Here is a 20,452-nt window from a genome sequence, read left to right on the forward strand (position 1 = left end):
CCCATTTAATCTCCAAGCTACTCGCTGAGTCTGTTCATTGGACTCGGCGAGTCCATGCCATGCAGTCGATCAAACTGCTTCCTGAGATCAGTATTGTCCCGACCATTCATAGGTTTGGTCCTCCTAAGCTGGTACAACACGTAAGGCCTTCATTTAGGTGCTCATGCTACACCCCAAGGCCTATAATTTACATTTTGACCTAAGGCGTAAGGATTCCAATCCAAAACCTCTCTTAATTCCCGAAATACATAGGCATGGGACATTCTGGACCTCCAAAGGTCCTAATACAGGGTTATAATCGTTTGGGAAACAAGGATAACAATCAATCTAGTCACAAAAGGGTTCCATAAACCCTAAATCCATGCACACATTGTCACACCCCCAAACCAAGGATGGCGGAAACGTCCGGGGGTGGAGGACTTCATGTATAGCATCATAACCACAATTTCAATAGTAATTCAAGCAAACACAACCAACATATATATAATTGAAAAAGTTACATCACTTGTATGAATTTCATGTTTCAAAATCAATTACAATATGTTGTCAAAATATGAAAAGTTTGACGCCTTAACGTCCCATCCTCAAAAGCACTTGATAACCTGATTAGTGTTTTCCTGTGAATACAAGTTGTTTGAAAAGTGTCAACACAAAGGTTGGTGAGTTCATAAGCTTTTATTAATAAACTTAGTAGAAGTCTTTCACATGTAATTGTCGCGTTTGTTTCAGAAAAATCCGATATTTTCCTTGAAATCCGAAAAATGTAGCCTTACAACCAAAGACTAGAATGTATGAGAAATCATCGTTTCTTAGTAGAAATGTTGTGAGTTTAAAATGAAATGGAAAGTAAATTTATTTTATCAACCTAAAACCTACTTCGGTTTTATGAAACCCCGTAAACTTTATGAATTGTTGTCTCCCTAAGTGAGTCGCTATAATCATACTGTGACTATGTGAACCTGCCACAACGTTTCTCAGGCGTCGCGAAAATGAAATGACATTTGTCACCCGTAGACCTGCAGGTCCCACTGTAGCTAGCAGCAAGGTGTGGGGTGTCAAACCCAATATAGATCTATATACAAGTATCACGTTCTCCCTCAAGGAGATTCTGATTATAACTACCAGGAATTATATCCCGCACTCGGACGTACGGGGAGAGAGAGAGAGTCTCACAACATAGGTTAACAAGTTTACTTGAAATGTGTGTGAATATAAATCTTTCTTGTATGAATGTACCCTTTTTGTACGAGTGCGTTGAGTGATGTATCACAAACTATACCTATTATAGTTTATCTAAAATGTATGTAGTATGTATGAACTCTTTTATGGAAATGTATTAGTGTTATGAATTTATCAAACTATACTTTTTATAGTTAAATAATCCGTGTTCTAAAATGAATGAATAATATTTAATATGAATGTCTTAGTTTCAGTTCATAATGATAAACTAACATGGAAACACATTCAAATATTAGAACTTATGATTATACACTTTGCTCAACATAATACAAAGTGTTATGATATTTACATGCTGCTGGCTAACTTTAGCCATTCTGCCCTGTTTTTGGAAAAATCATAGAAAAATCATACGAAGTCAAAAACTAGATCCGTAAATTCTGAGAGTTCACAAAATGTGTCTAGTTTACTCATAATTTTTATCACAATTTTTAATGACCTCCAACTTGGGTGAAAAAGTCCAAAATCACAGACTGGTCCGGATTGTTGTTTGAAATGATAGGCAGTTTTGTAAAAATCACCATAAATTGTAGAAAAATCGTATGGAGATGTGCAAGTAGCCATTTTAAAGCTAAAAACTTGAACTATTTGCACCTTGTACAGTTTTGAAAACAAAATGTTTAAGATGCCCAAAACAGTCCGTGAATGGAGTTGAACTTTTCAGATGAAAGCTGTTAGCAAAATTTAGTTATGTTCTTAGTGTTTTAACTTGTATTCCCCCCCTGAAAACTTGAGAAAACATGAAAATGTAGGGGTATGAACTCACCTTAAGTGATTTCAGTAGATGATTGTTGAAGAATGGAAGTGTTTAATTCAAGAACACTTGGAGATGCCTTGAAGGTTTTCGAGAATCTAACATCATAGTTAGGGAGTTTGTGTAAGCAATCAAAGATTTGAGTAGAATGAAGTGAAATAATAATAGGGAGGATGAATTTTTACTTACTAAGTGTGGAAGAACACTTGAAACCAGCCTTGGATCTCGAAAATTTGTGTAGAAGAGTTTGAGAGAAAAAGTGATGTTTGTTACTTAGTGGAATGAGAGAAATGAGAGAAAATGAGGAGTGTGGTTGTTTGTTCCAGCTCAAAAACGTGGGAGTGAGTGAAATTTGAGTGTAAGGGAACATTGAAGTGACATAGGTAAGGTGGGGAGGTATGGCTGGTCATAGAGTGGGTGTGGGGTGGTTGCTTGTGTCATAAGTTAAGGCAAAGTCAACACTCCACCTTAAATAAATCCCCCATTAGATCTTTATTATTTAGATAATGATTTTCATAAAAATATGTTTAAATTATGAATATTTAGAGTTTATTATGTTAAAATATAATTTCTAGAGAAAATCCCGCTTTAAAATCACGAAAAACGGGCTTAAAATGTTAAAAATATCAAAAATGGGCTAAAAGTGACAAAAATGCGAAATCTGGCCGAGGCTCGGCCTTCTGGTGCTGAACCGAGAGAGAGGGAGGCAGAAACCGAGAGGAGAAGAAGAGAGAAGGGAAGGAACCGAGAGGGGAGAAGAGGGAGAGAAGGAACCGAGCGCGCGAAGGGAACCGAGAGGAGAGAAAGGGAACCGAGCGCGGAGGCGGACCGAGAGGCACCGAGAGGGAGGCGGACCGAGAGGCACCGAGAGGGACCGATCGCTCGGTTGGTCTCGGGTCTCTTAGCCATCAGAGGCTCGGTCTCTGGTCTCTTAGCCACCAGAGGCTCGGTCTCTGGTCCTAAGAAGCCTCTCATTCCGGTTTCGGTTCCTAAAGCCTATTTTTCTCGTTTTCGCCCCGTTTTAAGCCGTTTTTGACCCGGTTAAGGGCCGGAATGATCCGAATGATTCTAAAAAGTTACGGGAAACTTTTGAGAGAGATTTGGGAGAGATTTCTCACACTTGGAGAGATTTGGGAGAGATTTGACATTCTTGGAGAGATTTCTCATACAAAGAGATATTTGAGAGAAATTTCACATACTTGGAGAGATTTGGGAGAGATTTGACATTCTTGGAGAGATTTCTCATACAAAGAGATATTTGAGAGAGATTTCACATACTTGGAGAGATTTGGGAGAGATTTGACATTCTTGGAGAGATTTCTCATACAAAGAGATATTTGAGAGAGATTTCACATACTTGGAGAGATTTGGGAGAGATTTCAAATAGAGAGAGGTAGAGTGAAAACGATTGAGAGAGGTTTCGAGTGTGGCATGTGTGAGTGTCCGGCTTCGCAATGCAAGGTTTGTGAACCCTATTAGGCCTTGTTTAAGGATCTTACACACTCCCGATGAGTATGCATCATTGTTTTTATCAGTTTAGTTCATTGATTAGCATTAGGGCTTAGGAAATTTTTAACACAAGCCTTTTCTCAAGTGATGTTTTCCCATTAATATAGCAAGTTATACAGTATGAACATAGCACAAACCCTAATACACAAGGTTTAATAGAGTTGACCGGCTTGACTTGATGACTTGGCTTGACTCAAGATTGACGATTGTCACATCATCCCCCCGTTAGAGGGAATTTCGTCCCGAAATTTAAATTCGGCAGGGACTTCAAGGGTTTGGGAAAAGATGTGGATACTTTCTCTTCATTTGATCTTCACGTTCCCAGGTAAACTCAGGCCCTCGTTTCGCGTTCCAACGAACCTTCACTATGGGAATGCGACTTTGTTTTGTTCTCTTGATCTCTCGATCCATGATCTCGACGGGTTCCTCCACAAAGTGGAGATTTTCATTAACTTCGATTTCTTCGAGTGGTATTACGAGTGTCTCGTCAGACAGTCACTTCTTTAAGTTGGACACGTGGAAGGTAGGGTGTACATTACTAAGTTCTTGTGGTAGTCGGAGTTTGTACGCCACAGGACCAATCCTAGCAAGGATTTCGAACGGACCGATGTATCTTGGGTTTAGTTTCCCTCGTTTACCGAAACGTATCATCCCTTTCCAGGGGGAAACTTTTAGTAGTACCCTGTCTCCGACCTGGAATTCTAACGGTTTGCGTCGCTTATCCGCGTAACTCTTTTGTCGATCACGAGACGCTTTTAGTCTTTCTCGAATTTGAATGATCTTTTCTGTGGTTTCCCTTATGATTTCAGGCCCAGTAAGGGTGCTATCAGGGATTTGCCCTCTAGCTAGCTGAGTATCTCCAACTTCGGCCCAACACAGTGGTGATCTACACTTGCGACCGTAGAGAGCTTCGAATGGAGCGACTCCAATGCTAGTGTGATAACTGTTATTATAAGAGAATTCGATAAGCGGTAGATGGGTATCCCATGCCTTACCGAAATCTATCACGCAGGCTCTCAGCATGTCTTCCAACGTATGGATGGTTCTTTCGCTTTGTCCGTCCGTTTGTGGATGGTAGGCCGTACTCATGTCTAGCCTGGTTCCCAGAGACTTCTGTAGGGACTGCCAGAAACGTGAGGTGAATCTACTATCTCGATCAGAGATAATGGATGTTGGTACACCATGTAGTCGCACGATCTCTTTAATGTACGTCCTGGTTAACTTCTCCATCTTGTCTGTTTCCTTTATTGGCAGGAAGTGCGCGGACTTGGTCAATCTGTCCACAACCACCCATATGGTATCCATCCCACCTGATGTCTTAGGCAGTTTGGTTACGAAGTCCATGGTTATTCGCTCCCACTTCCACTCGGGTATATCCGGTTGTTGAAGTAGTCCTGATGGTTTCTGATATTCCACCTTGACCTTGGCGCAAGTGAGGCACTTGCTCACATAAGTAGCAATTTCAGCCTTCATGTTTGGCCACCAGTATAACCTTTTGAGGTCTAGATACATCTTATCTGACCCCGGATGAATGGAGTATCGAGTCTTGTGGGCCTCGTTCATTACAACGTCTCGGTACCCACCGAACTTCGGTATCCAAATTCGATTCATGAGATAACGAGCTCCATCCCCTTTGACTTCCAAGTTCTTATCCATCCCCCTTAGTGCTTCGCTTGCCATGTTTTCTGGTTTCAGGGCTTCTAATTGGGCGTCCTTGATCTGGGTGGCCAGTTGGGAGTGGATGGTCACGGTTAGGGATTTTACTCGGCGACCCGAGTATTCCTTCCTGCTTAAGGCATCGGCTACTACATTAGCCTTGCCTGGGTGGTAGCGAATTTCACATTCGTAGTCATTCAGCAATTCCACCCATCTCCTTTGGCGCATGTTAAGTTCTTTTTGATTGAGAATATGCTGAAGACTTTTGTGATCAGTGAAGATGGTGCACTTGGTGCCGTAGAGGTAGTGCCTCCAGATCTTCAGGGCGAACACCACAGCTCCCAATTCAAGGTCGTGGGTTGTGTAATTAACTTCATGTGTCTTCAGTTGCCTTGATGCATAAGCGATGACCTTTCCCCTTTGCATGAGCACACAGCCGAGGCCTTGATTTGAAGCATCGCAATACACCACAAAATCATCAGTTCCTTCTGGAAGAGACAAGATTGGTGCGCTGCATAGGGCTTGCTTTAGTGTCTGGAAGGCGGCTTCTTGTTTATCTTCCCATTCGAACACCACCCCTTTCTGAGTCAAGGTGGTGAGAGGCTTAGCGATTTTGGAGAAGTTTTGTATGAATCTTCGATAGTAGCCTGCGAGTCCCAAAAACTGTCGGATTTCTGTTGGCGTTGTAGGTGTTGACCAATCTTCGATTGCTTTGATCTTCGAGGGGTCCACATGTATTCCTTCCTTGCTTACTACGTGGCCAAGGAATCCTACTTCTCGGAGCCAAAATTCACACTTTGAGAATTTAGCGTAAAGCTTCTCGGTCCTTAAAACCTCCAGAACTAGTCGTAGGTGATGTCTGTGCTCTTCTTCGCTCCTCGAATAGACCAGGATATCGTCGATGAATACGATGACGAATTTATCCAAGAAGGGTCGACACACTCGATTCATCAAATCCATGAATACAGTAGGCGCATTTGTTAACCCGAATGGCATCACTACAAACTCATAGTGCCCATAACGAGTTCTGAATGCCGTCTTGGGGATATCCTCTTCCTGAACTCGCAGTTGATGATAGCCCGACCTCAGGTCGATTTTTGAAAAGTAGCTGGCTCCTTGGAGCTGGTCGAAGAGGTCGTCGATTCGGGGTAGGGGATAACGGTTCTTGATAGTGAGCTTGTTTAGTTCTCGATAGTCTATGCACATGCGAAAAGACCCATCCTTCTTCTTTACAAATAAGACTGGTGCTCCCCAGGGCGAGAAGCTTGGCCTGATGAACCCTTTGCTCAATAGTTCATTCAACTGGCTGGATAGTTCTTGCATTTCTGCCGGTGCTAAGCGATAGGGAGCCCTGGCGACGGGGGTAGCTCCTGGGATTAAGTCGATCCGAAATTCGACTTGTCGTGCGAGTGGTACACCAGGCAGATCGTCTGGGAAAACATCAGGGAAGTTGCATACTTCTGGAATTTCTTTGATGTCCTTCACCTCCTGTTTCTTGTCTACGATGTGGGCTAAGAAAACATGGTATTGCTTTCGGAGGTACTTTTGGGTTTTAACACAAGAGATGATTTGTAGGTTCGCACTAGGTTTATTGCCATAAACGGTGAGAACGTTGCCATTCGGCAGATTGAGGCGGACGGCCCTTTCGTAACATAGAATGTCGGCACGATGAAGGCTTAGCCAATCCATACCAATGATTATATCGAAGCTTTTTATGGTGACCGGCATAAGGTCGATTTTGAACAAATGGTTGTCTAGAGTGAGAGTACACCCTATGTAAATATCATTAGCGCGCTCAACCTTTCCATTTGCCATTTCTACGATGTAAGAATCTTCTAGTGGTTGAGAATTTTGCTTAAGTATATGTTTGAATTGGTGACTTATGAAACTTCTTTCTGCCCCACTATCGAAAAGTACGCATGCATAAGAGTTATTGAGGAGGAACGTACCAGTAACCACAGAGGGATCCTTGACTGCTTCCCCCTGCCCTAAAGTTAGGACTCTCCCTACACCCCCAGCATTAGGGGCTCGTGCCTTGGGGCAGTTCCTCCTGAAGTGTCTTGTTTCGCCACATCCATAGCAGGCTTGGCTTGCTCCAGTGTTGGCGGTCGTAGCGACTTGTGTGGCGGGTTGGGTAGTCGCTCTACAGAATCGTGCAGTGTGCCCCTTTTTGTTACAGTTATTGCAGTGTAACTCTCGACAAGCACCGTTATGGTGGTAGTTACACTTGTTGCACTTGGGAAGAGTTCCTGTATACGGTTTCGGTGGCGCTGGAGCGACAGCAGTAGTGGCGGCACGTACAACAACAATCGGTTGCTTTTTGGCGGGGTCTTGAATTGGTTGTTTCCTTTTATTGCTCCAGAACTTCCTCTTGTTGTTCCCTCCTTTTGTTCGGTCGGTGGTGGTTATCACGGTACCACGGCTAGCCCTGTGATCTATGAGTTGTTGTGCCAATTCCTTGGCACTCTCAAAGGTAGTGGGTTTCGAGGCCAAGACACTATCTTGAATCTGGGATGATAGGCCCCAGAGATATTGTTCCACCTTCTTCTCTTCTGGAGTGACCATTGTTGGACAGAGGAGTGCTAGGTCGTTGAAACGGGCAGTATAAGTTTCAAGATCAGTGCGTGTCATCCTGAGGTTCCAAAGTTCTTCTTCAAGTTTTTGTATTTCGCCCCTCGGGCAGTATTCCTTTAACATTAGGGCTTTCAAATCCTCCCAGCTGATCGCGTTAGCTACTGCAGGAGTAAGTGACTTAACTCGGCCATTCCACCAAGTAAGTGCTTTTCCAGTGAAAGTGAATGCTGCATACTTGACTTTGCTCGCTTCGGGGCAAGCGCAGATTTCAAAAACTGCCTCGGTCCTTTCGAACCATTGCACCAGTGTGATGACGCCCCCGCTTCCATTGAAAGGATCGGGTTTGCCATTCGTGAAGTCTTTGTAAGAGCACTCCCTCGTACGCCCCGTGCTGTCCCCATGAATGGAATTGGTAGCTCCGGATCCAGAACCGCCGGAACCATGGGTTCCCATTTGCGACATTGCTGCCGCCACGGCTGCCGTTACTACAGCCTGGAACATTGCAGGATCAAACTGCGGAGGTGGTGGTGGAGGCGGCACTGGGTTGTTGGAAGGCCTTGGTCTTTTCCTTGGTGGCATGGTTCTGTCATAAAAAAAATGACTAGTCGGTAAGACTTCAATAGTGATAACGAGTCGAGTGATACTGGTTTCATACCTCTTGTATTTTATCATAACTTTATTATTCGTAAACTATTTGTGTGATCAGGTTATGATGTATAGTGCCAAACATTCAATAAATAAAACACATGCCAAATTTCATTGATAACTTTTAGTACATAACGTTTAGAGGGAAAAGTTTGACCTCATAAGGGTCTACATTACATCGTTACAAAAGGTAGTTTTTGGCATTACAAAAGCCCTTTGAATAGTGTAATCACATAGTCGCAGGGTTGACCTACATACAAGGAGTAGCACCAATGCGTACTCATAAAATTCTACTACCAAGACGGGAGAATAGCAACAAGTTCTAATCACTGCGACCCTTCTTTGACGGAGGCTGCGATGATGTTGATGCGCCCTGTAGTTCCGCCAATTTGCGTTCTGCTGCAACCATTCTCTCTTCGAGTGCCATGTATCTTTCCCGATACTCTCTTGTTTCTGCTTGAGCCGCGAGAAGGTCTCGAATGAGTTGGTCTCGGTGGTGGGAGTCTCGTTCCAGGTTTCTGGTGCGATCCGTAGTAGACTGTACAATGGCACTTAACTCCCGGACCTGATCTGTCGTTGTCCTACCACGATCATCCATTCTTGTCATTCGTTGTATCGTGACGGGGAGAGCCTTGTCAGCCGGTCCACCATGAGTGAGATCATAGTAACCTCGTTGGTAGCCATATGGTGACCGTTGGCGTTGTTGTCGGCTCCATCTTTCGATTGTTGTTACCCAAGGGGGTTCAGGTCCGTTGTAACCAAAACGGTGCGCGGGTACCCTCGCGATGTAGGGAGGGTTGAATACTTCTGGTGGTTCCTCCGCTTCGTTCCCAACCATGACTACCTCATCACCTTCCTCTACTTCCTCTTCTTCCTCTTCTTCTTGGTCGTCTTCCTCTTCTTCTTCTTGTTCGTCTTCCTCCTCGGGCTCCTCCTCGGGATCCTCTTCGGGATCCTCCTCGGGATCCGCTTCGGGATCCTCCTCGGGTTCCTCTTCGGGATTCTCCTCGGGCTCGTCTTCGATCCATCCCGCGTTTCCCTGATTGGGAAAGTAGGGGTCCCCGGGTATGTGAAATCCTGCCATATCGTCTGCACGAGAAACGGGGTTAAGAAGTACGTATCGGAAAATAATAATTTGGCGCTATAGAAACGTACAAATACTCCTATAGTATTTTTAAATGTTTATATTTGGTTCTTAGCGTGTTCTTCATGGAGTGTTATTAGGTTTTCAGATTTGTCGCTCATTACGACTATTCCTTAGTGTGTGTAAGTTACTTCTTGGACGGATATAGTTGATGAGGCTATATCCTTCCCAGAACTGATTACACATGCTAAGGCGTATTAATAATGTTCGACTCCTCCTCTTTCAATTTATGTTCTCCTAAGTTATGACACCATGCTAGTATAGAATGCATGCAAGTATACTTTAAAACAAGAAATTATTTGTTTTCTAAAAGTACAACTCTTTAAATCACTTTAAGAATCAGAGACTTTTAGTCCCAAATGTGTTTATAGTTTGTATATCTTATGTGATTGACATACTTAATTCACTATAAACCGTGCTCTGATACCAATCTGTCACAACCCCAAACCAAGGATGGCGGAAACGTCCGGGGGTGGAGGACTTCATGTATAGCATCATAACCACAATTTCAATAGTAATTCAAGCAAACACAACCAACATATATATAATTGAAAAAGTTACATCACTTGTATGAATTTCATGTTTCAAAATCAATTACAATATGTTGTCAAAATATGAAAAGTTTGACGCCTTAACGTCCCATCCTCAAAAGCACTTGATAACCTGATTAGTGTTTTCCTGTGAATACAAGTTGTTTGAAAAGTGTCAACACAAAGGTTGGTGAGTTGATAAGCTTTTATTAATAAACTTAGTAGAAGTCTTTCACATGTAATTGTCGCGTTTGTTTCAGAAAAATCCGATATTTTCCTTGAAATCCGAAAAATGTAGCCTTACAACCAAAGACTAGAATGTATGAGAAATCATCGTTTCTTAGTAGAAATGTTGTGAGTTTAAAATGAAATGGAAAGTAAATTTATTTTATCAACCTAAAACCTACTTCGGTTTTATGAAACCCCGTAAACTTTATGAATTGTTGTCTCCCTAAGTGAGTCGCTATAATCATACTGTGACTATGTGAACCTGCCACAACGTTTCTCAGGCGTCGCGAAAATGAAATGACATTTGTCACCCGTAGACCTGCAGGTCCCACTGTAGCTAGCAGCAAGGTGTGGGGTGTCAAACCCAATATAGATCTATATACAAGTATCACGTTCTCCCTCAAGGAGATTCTGATTATAACTACCAGGAATTATACCCCGCACTCGGACGTACGGGGAGAGAGAGAGAGTCTCACAACATAGGTTAACAAGTTTACTTGAAATGTGTGTGAATATAAATCTTTCTTGTATGAATGTACCCTTTTTGTACGAGTGCTTTGAGTGATGTATCACAAACTATACCTATTATAGTTTATCTAAAATGTATGTAGTATGTATGAACTCTTTTATGGAAATGTATTAGTGTTATGAATTTATCAAACTATACTTTTTATAGTTAAATAATCCGTGTTCTAAAATGAATGAATAATATTTAATATGAATGTCTTAGTTTCAGTTCATAATGATAAACTAACATGGAAACACATTCAAATATTAGAACTTATGATTATACACTTTGCTCAACATAATACAAAGTGTTATGATATTTACATGCTGCTGGCTAACTTTAACCATTCTGCCCTGTTTTTGGAAAAATCATAGAAAAATCATACGAAGTCAAAAACTAGATCCGTAAATTCTGAGAGTTCACAAAATGTGTCTAGTTTACTCATAATTTTTATCACAATTTTTAATGACCTCCAACTTGGGTGAAAAAGTCCAAAATCACAGACTGGTCCGGATTGTTGTTTGAAATGATAGGCAGTTTTGTAAAAATCACCATAAATTGTAGAAAAATCGTATGGAGATGTGCAAGTAGCCATTTTAAAGCTAAAAACTTGAACTATTTACACCTTGTACAGTTTTGAAAACAAAAATGTTTAAGATGCCCAAAACAGTCCGTGAATGGAGTTGAACTTTTCAGATGAAAGCTATTAGCAAAATTTAGTTATGTTCTTAGTGTTTTAACTTGTATTCCCCCCCTGAAAACTTGAGAAAACATGAAAATGTAGGGGTATGAACTCACCTTAAGTGATTTCAGTAGATGATTGTTGAAGAATGGAAGTGTTTAATTCAAGAACACTTGGAGATGCCTTGAAGGTTTTCGAGAATCTAACATCATGGTTAGGGAGTTTGTGTAAGCAATCAAAGATTTGAGTAGAATGAAGTGAAATAATAATAGGGAGGATGAATTTTTACTTACTAAGTGTGGAAGAACACTTGATACCAGCCTTGGATCTCGAAAATTTGTGTAGAAGAGTTTGAGAGAAAAAGTGATGTTTGTTACTTAGTGGAATGAGAGAAATGAGAGAAAATGAGGAGTGTGGTTGTTTGTTCCAGCTCAAAAACGTGGGAGTGAGTGAAATTTGAGTGTAAGGGAACATTGAAGTGACATAGGTAAGGTGGGGAGGTATGGCTGGTCATAGAGTGGGTGTGGGGTGGTTGCTTGTGTCATAAGTTAAGGCAAAGTCAACACTCCACCTTAAATAAATCCCCCATTAGATCTTTATTATTTAGATAATGATTTTCATAAAAATATGTTTAAATTATGAATATTTAGAGTTTATTATGTTAAAATATAATTTCTAGAGAAAATCCCGCTTTAAAATCACGAAAAACGGGCTTAAAATGTTAAAAATATCAAAAATGGGCTAAAAGTGACAAAAATGCGAAATCTGGCCGAGGCTCGGCCTTCTGGTGCTGAACCGAGAGAGAGGGAGGCAGAAACCGAGAGGAGAAGAAGAGAGAAGGGAAGGAACCGAGAGGGGAGAAGAGGGAGAGAAGGAACCGAGCGCGCGAAGGGAACCGAGAGGAGAGAAAGGGAACCGAGCGCGGAGGCGGACCGAGAGGCACCGAGAGGGAGGCGGACCGAGAGGCACCGAGAGGGACCGATCGCTCGGTTGGTCTCGGGTCTCTTAGCCATCAGAGGCTCGGTCTCTGGTCTCTTAGCCACCAGAGGCTCGGTCTCTGGTCCTAAGAAGCCTCTCATTCCGGTTTCGGTTCCTAAAGCCTATTTTTCTCGTTTTCGCCCCGTTTTAAGCCGTTTTTGACCCGGTTAAGGGCTGGATTGATCCGAATGATTCTAAAAAGTTACGGGAAACTTTTGAGAGAGATTTGGGAGAGATTTCTCACACTTGGAGAGATTTGGGAGAGATTTGACATTCTTGGAGAGATTTCTCATACAAAGAGATATTTGAGAGAAATTTCACATACTTGGAGAGATTTGGGAGAGATTTGACATTCTTGGAGAGATTTCTCATACAAAGAGATATTTGAGAGAGATTTCACATACTTGGAGAGATTTGGGAGAGATTTGACATTCTTGGAGAGATTTCTCATACAAAGAGATATTTGAGAGAGATTTCACATACTTGGAGAGATTTGGGAGAGATTTCAAATAGAGAGAGGTAGAGTGAAAACGATTGAGAGAGGTTTCGAGTGTGGCATGTGTGAGTGTCCGGCTTCGCAATGCAAGGTTTGTGAACCCTATTAGGCCTTGTTTAAGGATCTTACACACTCCCGATGAGTATGCATCATTGTTTTTATCAGTTTAGTTCATTGATTAGCATTAGGGCTTAGGAAATTTTTAACACAAGACTTTTCTCAAGTGATGTTTTCCCATTAATATAGCAAGTTATACAGTATGAACATAGCACAAACCCTAATACACAAGGTTTAATAGAGTTGACCGGCTTGACTTGATGACTTGGCTTGACTCAAGATTGACGATTGTCACACACATCAACATAGCAGATTATAATCCGAATTGTTACCTGAATAATGCACTCTCTGTGTCCCCAATCCTTAAAACTTGATTCCCTAGCTATTCCTTTAGCCAAATCCTTCTCTTCCTTGCACAATAACTTCTTCAAGATCACCAATGGCCTTCAATCCTTGCTCCAGATGTACACAACCGATTAGGGTTCTTCTCAGAAGGCTAAAGACGGACAATGACGGCCTATAAGTTCATTATATACGTTCCAAAACCAAACGGCTAGGGTTTCCGCTGAACAGCGCAGACTCACCGAGTCCATAATGGACTCGTCGAGTCCAGTCGCGAACCCGCGACCAAGTCTGTGGTCTTACTCGGCGAGTCTGGCTCCAACTCGCCGAGTCCCCTCCTAAAACACCCCAAAAACAATCTTATGACAATACCTGAATTTCCAGGCTGTTACAACTCTCCCCCACTAGGACTAGACTTCGCCCTCGAAGTCTCACTCTGCAAATAACTCCGGATGTTGGTCCCGCATCTCACGCTCCGGCTCCCAAGTCATCTCCGATCCTTTCCGGTGTTGCCACTGAACCAACACCAGAGGTACCTCCTTGTTCCTCAGAACCTTGATCTTCCGATCCCTGATAGCTACTGGTCTCTCGGTGTAATTCAGGCTCGCATCCACCTGAATATCCTCTAATGGAACCACTGTCAATTCATTGGTTATACACTTCCTCAACTGCGATACGTGAAAAGTATTGTGGATCTGTCTCAACTCTGCTGGCAACTCCAACCGATAAGCTACCCGGCCTACCCTTGCAATCACACGAAACGGGCCTATAAACTGGGGCCCCAACTTGCCCCTCTTCCTGAACCGGATCACTCCCTTCCAAGGAGAAACCTTCAGGAGAACGAAGTCGCCAACCTGAAATTCAAGCTCGGACCGGTGTCTGTCCGCATAACTCTTCTGTCGGCTCTGGGCGGTCAATAACCTCTGTCTAACCTGCTGAATCTGCTCTGTCGTCTGAAGTACGATCTCCGTACTTCCCATCACTCTCTGTCCCACCTCTCCCCAACAAATGGGGGTCCGACACCTCCTATCATACAACAACTCAAAAGGTGGCATACCAATGCTCGAATGATGGATGTTGTTGTAGGAAAACTCTGCCAAGGGTAAATGCGCATCCCAGCTACCCCCGAAGTCCAACACACACGCTCGAAGCATGTCCTCCAATGTCTGAATCGTCCGCTCGCTCTGACCGTCTGTCTGGGGATGGTATGCGGTACTAAAATGCAGTTTAGTACCCAGCTCCTCATGGAATTTCTTCCAGAACCTGGAAGTGAAGCGTACATCACGGTCCGAAACGATCGAGATCGGCACCCCATGCCGAGATACTACTTCCCTCACGTATATCTCCGCCAACTTCTCCGCTTATGAACTCTCGCTGATGGCGAGGAAATGTGCACTCTTCGTCAACCTATCCACAATCACCCAAATTGTATCGACTCCCCTGGCAGTTCTCGGCAACTTGGTGATGAAATCCATAGTAATCTGTTCCCACTTCCACTCAGGAATCTCCAAAGGCTGCAACTTGCCATGCGGTCTCTGGTGCTCGGCCTTAACCCTACGGCAGGTCAAACACCTCTCAACAAACCAGGCGACGTCTCTCTTCATACAAGGCCACCAGTATTCCTTCCTCAAGTCCAAATACATCTTTGTAGCACCGGGATGAATCGAGAATTTCGATCTGTGAGCCTCTTCCATCAAAGTAGCATACGTACCGCCCACGAACGGTACCCAAATCTAACCCTGAAACGTCAGAAGTCCTCGTCCATCCTTAACGAACTCTGAGATTAACCCAATAACCCGCTCTTTCTTCTGCATCTCGGATCTCACAGCCTCGGCCTGCACCCCACGAATAGCATCCAATACCGGAGTCATCACCATCAGTCTCAGACATACATCTCGCAATGGAGTGCTCTCCGCCCTGCGGCTCAATGCATCGGCTACCACATTAGCCTTGCCCGGGTGGTATAGGATTTCACAGTCATAATCCTTGACCACATCCAACCATCTCCTCTGACGCATATTTAGGTTGGGTTGATCCATCAAATACTTCAAACTCTTATGGTCCGTGTATATCGTACATCGAACCCCATACAGGTAGTGACGCCAAATCTTGAGAGCGAACACTACTGCCCCTAACTCTAGGTCATGCGTGGGATATCTCGCCTCGTGAGGCTTTAGTTGCCTCGATGCATAAGCTATCACATGACCTCTCTGCATCAACACTGCACCCAGTCTCGAAATCAATGCGTCGCAATATACGACAAAATCTTCCATCCCTTCCGGGAGAGCTAATACCGGGGCTTCGCACAATCTCTGGTGAAGTGTCTCGAAAGAAGTCTGTTGCTCGGGTCCCCATGAGAATGCAACACCCTTCCGGGTCAATCTGGTGAGCGGTACTGCGATCTTGGAGAAGTCCCTAATAAACCTCCGATAGTACCCTGCCAACCCAAGGAAACTCCTGATCTCGGAAGGTGACTTTGGTACCTCCCAACTCATCACTGCCTCAACCTTGGCCGGATCGACCAATATCCCTGCCTGATTAACAACATGTCCAAGGAATTGGACCTCCCGCAACCAGAAGTCACATTTGGAGAATTTTGCATATAGCTTCTCCGACCTCAGTACCTCAAGGACCTCCCTCAAATGTCCCTCATGCTGCTCTCTAGATCGCGAATACACTAAGATGTCGTCGATAAATACAATCACTGACCGATCCAACATCGGCCTGCATACCCTGTTCATGAGGTCCATGAACACCGCCGGGGCATTGGTGAGCCCGAAAGGCATCACCACAAACTCGTAATGCCCATATCATGTCCTAAATGCTGTCTTCTGGACGTCCTCATCCCGCACTCTTACCTGATGGTACCCTGACCTCAGATCGATCTTGGAGAACCAAGATGCCCCTTGCAACTGATCGAATAAATCATCGATCCTCGGTAACGGATAGCGGTTCTTGACCGTCACTTTGTTCAACTCCCGGTAATCAATGCACATCCGGTGTGAACCATCCTTCTTCTTGACTAACAGGATCGGTGCTCCCCACGGCGAGCTGCTCGGCCGAATAAATCCCTTCCCCAGCAATTCCTGGAGTTGCGAGGACAACTCTTGCATCTCTGGAGGTGCGAGACGATAAGGCACCTTCACAATAAGCGCAGCCCCCGGAATCAAGTCGATACCAAACTCTACTTGCCTCGCAGGAGGTACTCCCGGCAGCTCCTCGGGAAAAACATCTGGAAACTCGCGCACCACTGGAACCTCTTCCACTGACCTCGGTCTCTCGGAAGCCTCCCGCGTATCCATCACATACGCCACAAAACCCTTACATCCCTGCTGTAGACATTGCCTCGCCCTAGCGGCCGAACAAAAAGCTGATCCCGAACGGGTACCCTCGCCGTACACCGTAAGAACTCCCCCACTAGGGTCTCGTATAGTCACCAGCTGGCGCTCACAGTCGATGACAGCGCTGAATCGACTCAACCAGTCCATGCCCACGATGACACAGACATCACCCATCGCAATAGGAATTAGGTCAATCGGAAACTCAACCCCGAAAATCTCTAGTACGCACCCTCGAAGAACCTCCGTGGCACAAATCACCTTTTTGGCCACTATAGAAACGCTTAGAGGCCGACTTAACGGCTCACGACTACTGTTGATATGCTGACTAAAAGCTAAAGATACAAAGGACCTACTCGCACCCGAGTCAAATAACACTAGAGCAGGCATAGAGTTCACAAGAAAAGTACCTACACATATATTAACATAAGCATAACATTTCGACTTTAAATAAATACATGAATTACCGCATACCTGCCACAACATCGGGCGCAGCGCGGACCTCCTCCGCAGTCAGCTGAAAGGCTCTCCCGCGAGCCCTCGGGGCCTCGACCTTCGCCGGTCGAGTCTCAGTAGTCCTGGTAGTAGGTGTAGATCCCTGACGAAGCTGCGGGCACTCGGCCTTCCGATGGCCTGTCTGGTTGCAATGAAAACAAACCATAAACCCCTTAGGACAATCCCTGGCAATGTGTCCTTCCTTGCCACACTTGTAGCAACCACCAGCTCGGCACGCCCCCTCATGACCCTTGCCGCACTTTCCGCAAGTGCGGCCCTTCGGACCTCCCGTCCTCAAATCAACGGACTTGGTCCGCTTGGCTGCCGGTTGAGACTGAGCCGGCCGCCGGTCCACCTGCCGAGACTCGGCCTCCTCCCTGGCCTGGGTCTCCAACTCGATCTCGCGCTTCCTGGCATTCGCCTGAAGCTCAGTGAAAGTACGATAGGTGGAGTTTGACACAAACTCCCGGATATCCCTCCTCAAAACGCCTAAGTATCGGCTCATCCGTGACTGCTCTGTAGACACCAGCTCGGGGCAGAACATCGCCCTCTCGTGAAACTTCCGTGTGACCACCGCAACCGAATCAGTGCCCTGCTTAAGGGTCAAGAACTCCTGAATCAATCGTTCCCTCTCCACTGGGGGAACGTACTCGTCCCTGAACATGTCAGTAAACCTCTCCCATGTCACTGCTGTAACCTCCGCCAGAGTGAAGTTCGCGTCACGAACTTCCACCAATCCTTCGCTCCCAGACGGAGCTGGTTCAAAGCGAACCGTACCCTCAGGTGCTCCGGGCATGAGCAAGTGTAGAAGCACCCTTCAATGTCGGTGATCCACCTCATCGCAGCAATCGGATCCTGCGTCCCATCGAACTCAGGGGGTTTCGTGTTGCTGAATTCCCGGAATAGCAACGAATCGCCCACTTGCGGCCTGGCAGCGGCCACGGCTGCGGTAGCGGCAGCGGCTGCAGTCTCAGTCAGTGCGGCGTACCGCTCTTCGAACGTCTCCATCAGAGTGGTCTTAATAGACCCAAACATCTCCGGGATCTCAGCCCGGATCGCTGCAGCTACCTCCTCCTGAATCATCTGACGAATATCCTCGTCGCTCACACCGCTCGAACTCGCCCCGTGGCGTGTGGTAACCATGATGTCTCTGAAATACAATATAAAATTATCAGAGACTCCATCAAGTACAATTGCACTTGATACGCAACCCTACTCAGTCTCCGATATCCAGGGATTCTTACTTGGGTCTCCCACCGACCCGGTGTCTTCGGTAGTACGGGCCCAATACTACCGACCACACCGTATCAGCATTCGTCCCAAATCTTCCTCCCCAAACCCCGAAAAGTGAGTACTCTACTTTTGATATGCACTATCTACCTGCACGCTATCAAATATCTCATATCGGCAAACTCCCTAGACTAAGGCATCACAAATCAGGCCACTCTAGTCCTATTATGAATACCTAGCCTTCTAGCATGCATAACAATTCATAATTCATTGCATAACATAACATTGTAAGGTATTCTGGGGATCTTTACCGTTCGGGCGCTGGCTGATCGTACACACTGCTTCTTTCTTGTTTACCACTTTACCCTTTATAAAAGTTTATGCCTTTATTATTTTTAAAAGATTTTCCTCAAATCCTCGGTTTGAGTTCAGTTACACCCGAAGGTACACCCGAATCCCTCAAACCAAGGCTCTGATACCAATTGTAACAACGCAAATTCTCAAACAAAATTTTCATTTAAAATAAAGTGATTTTATTCAACTGAATATAATTATTCCAAGTTTCATATCAAAATACAATCATAAAATCCCCAAGATCTCAAAATAACAACAGTGTGTACTCATCACGCCGGCGCCTTCCCACGGTCCTCGCTAGTACCTGAAACACATACATAACAACTGTAAGCATAAATGCTTAGTGAGTTCCCCAGTATACTACTTACACATATACGCCTTTCCAGGCCCTGACCTTCCGGTCTACAACACAACGCCTTCCGGCCCGTAACATAATCGCCTTCCGGCCCATAACATATACGCCTTCCGGCCCATAACATATTGCCTTCCGGCCCATAAACATACACAGCACATAATACACTTATCCTAACACGTATAGCACATATATCATATATCATATCCGACCTTTCGGTCACATAACATATTGCCTTCCGGCCCACATAAACATACATAGCACGCATAGCAATTACCTTTCCATTTATAGCACTTATAACACATATCATATCCGACCTTCCGGTCACACAGTTAAACCCTTCCGGGTACAGTATAGTGAGAAGACTCACCTCATGGGTAATGAAAGCTAGCGACTCCTGAAATCACTCGCACTCAATCCGCCGAGCTACAGACTCCCTATAATATCATATATCCCTTATTAATAATTTTATCTTTCAAGACAACTGACCCTAAGAAATCACATGTAGGTCAACTCTGGTCAACGGTTAACGGTCAATGGTCAACTTGACCGGACTCGGCGAGTGCTAAGGCGACTCGGCGAGTCTAGACGTCCTCACCAAATCCTGATGTTCCCTTTCTACTCGTCGAGTATCCCTCTTGACTCGACGAGTTCCTCGTGGAAGAATCGCGGGGCCACCCCGACTCCACTCGCTGAGTCTGAAGAACAGCTCGACGAGTCCCAGTTAATCTCCAAGCTACTCGCCGAGTCTGTTCATTGGACTCGGCGAGTCCATGCCATGCAGTCGATCAAACTGCTTCCTGAGATCAGTATTGTCCCGACCATTCATAGGTTTGGTCCTCCTAAGCTGGTACAACACGTAAGGCCTTCATTTAGGTGCTCATGCTACACCCCAAGGCCTATAATTTACATTTTGACCTAAGGCGTAAGGATTCCAATCCAAAACCTCTCTTAATTCCCGAAATACACAGGCATGGGACATTCTGGACCTCCAAAGGTCCTAATACATGGTTATAATCGTTTGGGAAACAAGGATAACAATCAATCTAGTCACAAAAGGGTTCCATAAACCCTAAATCCATGCACACATCAACATAGCAGATTATAATCCGAATTGTTACCTGAATAATGCACTCTCTGTGTCCCCAATCCTCAGAACTTGATTCCCTTGCTGTTTCTTTAGCCAAATCCTTCTCTTCCTTGCACAATAACTTCTTCAAGATCACCAATGGCCTTCAATCCTTGCTCCAGATGTACACAACCGATTAGGGTTCTTCTCAGTAGGCTAAAGACGGACAATGACGGCCTATAAGTTCATTATATACGTTCCAAAACCAAACGGCT

The sequence above is a fragment of the Lactuca saligna genome, chromosome 2 (assembly GCF_052625555.1).
Source record: "Lactuca saligna cultivar CGN05327 chromosome 2, ASM5262555v1, whole genome shotgun sequence".
Classification (NCBI taxonomy): domain Eukaryota; kingdom Viridiplantae; phylum Streptophyta; class Magnoliopsida; order Asterales; family Asteraceae; genus Lactuca; species Lactuca saligna.